Below are 7,896 nucleotides of genomic sequence, written 5' to 3' on the forward strand. Positions count from 1 at the left end.
TCAGTCATTCATATCTGTCTCTGCTCCATTGGAGCTTACACTCTAAATTCCCTAACACACACAGACAGACTAGGGTAAATTTTGTCAGCAACCAATTAACCTACCAGTATACTTTGGTGTATGTGTTTGACAATGATTTTAATGTTTTAATTGCTTATAAGTGTTAAGGAATAGATGCAAGGTTCACCCTGGTGGGTCCTGACGGCATTTCGGCTACCTCCTCCACTCCTGAGTGCTGGGAATGTGGGAAGGCGGGATTAGGACCCCACAGTAGCTCCAGACAGGGAGTGAGCCTGAAAGAGTGGACTGCTGCAACCTGGTTTCCCAAATAGGGATTGGAGAGCAGCAGGAATGGGCCCTTTTCCTGTAGAGGCTACAGGGAGCAAAGCAGCACAGTCTAGCTGAAAGAGCTCCAGCTGCACCAGCAGTAGAACTGCTACTCTGGGTTGTGGGTGTAATTCACTTGGAGCCATATTCAATTTGGAGGGGGCACCAGAACTTGGGGATCAAGTCCTCGAAGTAAATCTCACAAACCAGACATAGTTACACCTGGGCGGAGAGAGAGCTGAGAACCCCTTTACCTGGTACGGACAGAGGGGAAAACACCCTCCCTGCCACTGAGTGGTTAAAGAGACAGAGGGCTGGATTGGTTCACATTATTTTATGTAGAGGGCTGCAAAACCCCATGCAAAATGTGCGTGTTTCATCATTACCTTTCAGTGATGTATAATAGTTATTTTAATAGCCATTACTGAGTAGAACACATGACTATCCTTAAAGTTCCTGCTCTGTTTGTGGAATATATCTACACCTGTAGAACCCCTGTGACCTACAGATAAAAGCAAACCCTTTCATCCACACCCCAGCACCACGTGTGAATGTTCAGTAATGGCAGGTTGCTGATAGTAAAAGGAATCCTAAGACAAGTCTGTAAACTCCAATGCGGTAGCAGAGCAAAATAACTAACATTTGAAAGTAATATATATATATATATAATATAGTTATATATATTTTAACTGGAGTGTCCATTTAAAGTGAACCCCTTTAAAGTGTGAAGTGTTCAAAGAGGAATCTGAAAACAATGGGAATATCCAATACTTTTCTCTTCTAATAACTCAACATATCAATAGAAGCACATGCTCACAATCTACCACTGAGCAAAACAGAAAACTACAAATAAAGGGGTATTCAATTCAAAGCGCGTTTTTTTTTTTGACTGCGTTAATTCATTTTAACTCTGTTTTTTATCATTTTTGAGCGGGTTAACTTTACCTGCGATTCAATTCCATTTTTAATGCTCAGTTTTTTTTTCATGAAATGGTCCTCTCACGGCCCAGTAGAAGGTCTATTGAAAGTATAGGGTGTGAGGTGCGAGAGGCAGTCACATTAAAAGCTACGCAATTGTTTTTTAAACAGGCTAATATGCTGTTTTATCTCGCACCTCTTTGAGGTGTGTTAAAAATAAAAAAACCTCTGAAAAGTATTTGAAATCATTTAATAATGTTAAAAAAAAAAAGTTAAACTTATGTTTATCACTAATGCCTAAGATGTAAAAGTTGATTTTCTTGTGAAAAAATAATGAAATAAAATAAACATAAATAAAATCACTAATTAATTATATCTATGTATGTTTTTGGTACAAATATGAATGTACTAATGTGTTTTGACATGGTATAGATGACTCTATGGTAAAAAATAGTTAAATTAAAAAATATGCTAAAGAAAGTACTGTAATGTAGATATTATCAATGTGTAATGCTACCTAATGTATGAAAATGTATGCAAAACCTTTTTTTTGTGTTCTATATGACCGCTTTAAAACTCCCCTTCACTCCCCTAAAAACTCGCAAACACAATGTTTAACGCGCGGGGGCAGCGTTCCCTATTTTTCAATTGCAATACACGAGTTTTCGCGCTGCGCTAACTAAAATCGGTCGCTATTGCAGTTAAAAACCTGGGGGAGATTTTTTTTTTTTTTACGCTGCGGGGGGAAAAAAAAACTTGCGGACCATTGAATACCCCCCTTAGGGTCCAAATCATAGAGCTAAATTTACAGAGGGGCAGTTTTACATGAATAAATTAGCATGCCGTGATTCTATTAAAATGGTCATCCAATTAAATAAAACAATAAATCCCTCAACCTCCACTTCATGACCCCCATAGTAATAAATTATATTTAATTTACAATCACTTGTCAATCCAGACTATGTACACCACTCAACAGCTTTGACTGGTTGTTGACACTTTACCCACTCATTTTTAGAGCTTGACAATGCTCAGTGCTGAGATATATCCACCTACAGGCAGCCTGTTTTGTCCTTGCCAGAATTTCCCAGGAATAAGATGTTTCCGGTTAGCACTATAAAGAGCCTCACCAAATCAGAAGAGTCACATTCCCTAAGGACAATACTTAAATAAGCCCATCGTGGGAGAATACAGTTCTAAATTAATAGCATTACAGAGATGTCTGTTATAATGTTGGAATCTTGCAAGTTTAAGTATCAAATAAGTTGAAAGTCCATTAGAAAAAATATAAAAAATTCTATTGTAAAAATAACTTGGGTCACTCTGCTTAAAGTTTGGGTATTGAGCCCCAGGTGCCAGATACTGGCAATGTGACTGAAACCACAAGTCAAAAGTCATGGTGAAACACAATTCCAAACACCCATCTGCATCATAATTAGAATAGAATATATAGAGAACAGCATACAAGATATGCCAACATAAAGCATATGATTTAAAAAAAAAAAAACTGTTGTAGGGGAATCGGCATCATCTAGAATTCCACAGGGTTTGCTGCGATAACTGCTAAGGAAACAGAAGCAGCAGTAGTCAACAAACAGCAGAAAAGTGATGGGATATAAAGCAGAACAAGTGTACTGTAAAGCGTTCTTAGTGAACTGCTGATGTGTGAGAGCTACCTGCTGGCACTCAGCTTCTCAGACTACAATAGTAATTCATTATCAATTCTAGCAGCCTAGAGTAGAGCTATTCAACTTGTAGGGAGCTAAGTGCCGGAATATAGCCACAACTACTGATAGTTAACTTTTGTATTATGCTACCATCTATAATGTACTGTTCTTTTTTCATATGGATTGTAAAATATTATATGAAGGTGCTCCTCTCTTTACATCTTCTTGGGCAGTGTGAAAGGTCAGACAGATCTTCTTACCATTCTTGATGAGGAGATCTACAAGCTATTCTGGTAGTCTGGAGTTGTGGCTCATTTGAATATCATTATGAACAGAGTCCAATCTTTCATCGTATGTTGAAGATGCCTCATCATATGCTTTCTTCAAGGTGACTTGTGACTTCTAGCTTATCTCATTAGCTTACCATTTAGAGGAGGCTGGAGCAGTCTGGACAGTCCAGCCGTTATGGAAATAAAACAGCTAGTACGGCAAGCTGGCACTTTTAGTCAGGAGCATTGAGAGAGAGTTACAAAGCACTCATGCCTCTCTGGTGGCCGGGCAGTGGTTAATGTGGTGGGGCAGATGGGTTTCCTGCCCCATCCACTCATCTAGGGCTGAGCTGGATTATGGGTAATGAAAAGTGATTGTGTTGACCAATAGCTTCCTATAGTCACACCTCGCCTACACTGCGCACACAGCACCAGCTTTTCTCAAACCTGCGCATGTAGCTTTGAGGGGATCTGCACAGTCACATCCCCCATACTGACCACACAATCAAGGGGGAGGAGCCAAGAATTTCCCATACTTGGTCCTGAGATTCCTATCAGAAGAGAGTTCAGTTTGTGTAAGTCTGTTCTAAATGGCAAGCAGTAGAACTAACAAACCCTCTGGCTGGGTGGGCATGCTGAGGATGCTGGAGAGATAGATACAGGTTATGAGAGCAAGGTTATGAGAGCCTAATGACAGTCTATACACTCTGTAAACTAACTTGACACACACTGTGTAGTTGAGGTCCACCTCTATGCAGTTCAACAACAGTGGGATGCCCAAACATAGTAGACAGACTTTCTTTTAATTGGTGGGTCATATAGGAACCAATAAGTGTCATCATCAACATTTATTTGTATAGCACCAGCAGATTAAGTAGCGCTTTACAAATGTAATAAAACAACACTGGGGTAATATATACATACATAGAGGTAAGAAGGCCCTGCTCGCAAGCTTAAAATCTGTGGGACAATGGTTTGATACACAAGTGTAAGTGTTACATCATATTGAATATCTGTCCAGCCAGAATGCAAAAGTTACAAAGTATTTAGTGGGCTGTATGCTTAGTCACACAACTGTGTTGGTCAGAGGGTTGTTGTCTTGTGTTAGCTGTGTAGAAGGTGGTAATATGGTAAACTAGGGAGACTAAGAGGGTGGTAGAGGAATACTATAAGCTTGTCTGAAGAGGTGGGTTTTCAGAGAAACACTTGAGGCGAGTCTTGTGGTGAGAGAGAGTGAACTTCATAAAGTGGGTGCTCAAACAACCTTCATATGATGGAACTCTGCTTTGTGCTCATCAATTGGCATTGCTTTCAACAACAACTTAAATCCTTTGGGTATCACAGTGGGACACTTTTTGTAGAATGTACTAAGCAAATGATAACTAGAATCTGATTGGTTGCTATAGGCAACATTTACACTTTTTTAAACCCGCAGTTTAGTAAATATACCCCATAATGGGAAAAGTTGGAAATAGGGAAGTACTACTTACACCTCACCAACAGAGCTCAGCTTAGGAGTGAGACAGTACACCTGAAGGTAGGCCTGGACCTAACTTTTTGGACCTTGGACATTCCACCCATGTTTTGCTACCACATACAGCACATTCTGCACTAAAGGGTAAACATACCCTATTTATTTTTTAGAAGTATTTTGTACAAATAAAAAATGTGGGCACTAGCTGTTATTTGCATTTAATCATATATGTGGAAGTTTCCTTAATGATTCTCTGCTAAAGAAGCATTGCAGAACATCTATAGATGCCGGATGGGAGTAATCATTCTGGTGCCTGAGGCAGCTATTGAACTGACACCCACCTAGTCTCTCAATTAAATCTACACTTTATTCACTATTATCATCAATATAGAAACCGCTGATGGTGATTCAAGAGAATTATCATTAATAATTGACGCCGATTATGCTGTTCCTCAAAATCTGTGGTCTTAAGCTGGGTACACATCTATGCAATCTTACTCCAGATGCAATCTCTCTAACGATTTCACCAACGATTGAGAGCCCCAATAGGCTCGCTGATTCCTGCGTACACACCTGCACTATTTACCTTCAGGTCTGTGATCTGCATCTCTGGTAACCATCTGCTGAAAAGATTGTGACTCTGTACACTCTACAGAGGAACTTTAGGTAGAAGTGTTGCCCGATATCGTTCCGTCATTGGTTGTGATTGTTAGGAAGTTTATAAACTAAATCAACAGATGTGGTGTGTTTTGGTGTGATAAAACATGATCATGGTTGCGTACACACTCTTGCAATCTCTGAACAAACAGTAGTGAAGCGTGTGTTCTGCACGGTAGTTGCATAGATGTGTACCCCGGTGGTAGTCATTATTGCAATAACCAAAATTGCGACATAAATTACAGCGACATGAAAATGCAGAATGCTGTAATTCTGACATGTAAAAATTGCAGACTGACTCAAATGACAGACAACATTTCCGGCAATGTTAGGATAAACGCAAACAGCAGAAGAAGCCGCCACTGTGCTGTACATCACTGAAAATGGTGACAGTTACATTCCTGCTATTAAGGAGAAAATGCGAGGACCAGTTGGCTGTACAATGTGTAATCCTTTGTAAAAAACATTGTCTGACTTACAGCATTCTGCATTTTCATGCCGTAATTTTTTTATTGCCACTTTCGTACCCCCCTCATGTACCCAGCTTTAGACAACTGCATTTGTGGGCAGCACGGTGGCTTAGTGGTTAGCACTTCTGCCTCACAGGGGTCATGAGTTCAATTCCCGACCATGGCCTTATCTGTGTGAAGTCTGTATGTTCTACCTGTGTTTGCGTGGGTTTCCACCGGGTGCTCCGGTTTCCTCCCACACTCCAAAAACATACTGGTAGGTTAATTAGCTGCTAACAAACTGACCCTAGTCTCTCTGTATGTGTGTGTGTTAGGGTTTAGACTGTAAGCCCCAATGGGGCATGGGGTGCGGATTTAGTGGCGCTATATAAATAAATGATGATGATGATGATGATGATGCATTATACACACTGCATAGACACCGAGTATATAATTAAAAATTGTATAAAATACAAAAATAACATATGCTCCATTTAGAAGGCATACCCATACAGAATATTTACTCATTTTTCAATATAATCACTAAAGACACATAGAAACGGCTGCAGTTCCTTTTCACCTATTCTCCTGTATCCGAGCCTGCAAGATTCTTTTCTGACCACTTTCTCAGTCTAAGCAGGAATAAGTATTTTTTTTATAAAATTGAAAGCTGAAGTAGTAACTGTGGTTTAGCCAAGTAAATCCGCTGGTAACATTCATGTTTACCCATTTTACAATGTGCTGGAAGGAAGGGCACTCTTCACAGGAAAGAGAACCAGCTTCAGCTAATAGAGGCACTGAACCAATGCACTGAACACTGCTTGGGGCAGGACTTATAACAGCCAAAGACACAATAAAAGAAATGTCAACAATCTTAATAAGGTTTAATAGAAGGTCAGATTATCCATGTACTTAGTCACCATCATTCTTCAAATGGGATTTGACGGACATGGCCTTTTAAATGCATTTTGTCAGCATGTCATTCTGCAGTTTAAATGCACATACAGTAAAATGAATGGCAACTCTTGATGATCAGTGACTTTCACTAGAATTGGGACAGTTGCATTTTAATTGACTTTTCCCCCTTGAGCGCATTGCTGGAAAGTCTACCTTATGGTACACTGGCAGCAGAAGGAAACAGCTGAACTCTTGTCTAATTTCCTCGGCCCAGTCGTCATGTGGTATCCATTTGCAGTGCCACTGTCATGGTTTACATACAGACATGTGTCTTGGAGATTAAAAGGAGATTTTCTGAGTCATGTATATAGATTACATTTTCTATATTTGGAAACACTAGCAGTTGCGTACAGTATATAATGTATTCTTCACGTGTGTAAAATGCACTTTATGCTTTCATAATAGGATCTTCAGCAAGTTAGTAATGTTAAATCTTTCACACATTGTGGTATTCAAGTAAAGTCTGCATGCCTAATTTTGGGCTTTTTATGTTAGCGATTGGCAAACAACTAAGGGGTAGATTTACCAAAGTTCTAAAATGGAAAAATGGAGGTGTTGCCCATAGCCAGCATTCAGATTCTAGTTATCATTTTTCTAGTACATGCTAGAAAATAATAGATAGAATCTGATTGGCTGCTATGGGCATCACATCCACGTTTCCTTTTAGCTTTAGCAAATCTACACCTAAAAGTCTATTTGTGCGATAGCATGATTTGTTCTTACACATTTTTCGCCTAATTCATCAAGGAACGTAAACAGCAAAATTTCTCACCTGTTGGGAAATTCCCACCTGCCCACGCTCCAAGTTTATTGAGATGTCTCCCAAAAATGGACAGCAAGTGTGCATGTAGGTGGACTCAGACGAACAAGTAAAGGGGTTTTAAGTGTGCTTAAAACCCCTTAAATCCACCAGCTACCTACAGAATGTTTCTGTTACCTAGGAGACTGAAAGCTAATCACTTAGAATCTGACAAATGCAGTGCTCCAGAATGTTGTAAGGCATATAAAAACTAGAGATGCTCGGGCTCGGTTTTCTGAAAACCAAACCCACCTGAACTTAGGGTGTCCGAGTACTTTCGCGCATCCTCGGATCTGAATCAAGGCAAAACGTCATTGTTGCGTTGTCGAATCTTGCGGGTTTTGAATTCCATAAGTACCTTCACTCCCCAGGAGATCTA

This window comes from Mixophyes fleayi, chromosome 4 (assembly GCF_038048845.1).
Source record: "Mixophyes fleayi isolate aMixFle1 chromosome 4, aMixFle1.hap1, whole genome shotgun sequence".
In the NCBI taxonomy this organism is placed as follows: Eukaryota; Metazoa; Chordata; class Amphibia; order Anura; family Limnodynastidae; genus Mixophyes; species Mixophyes fleayi.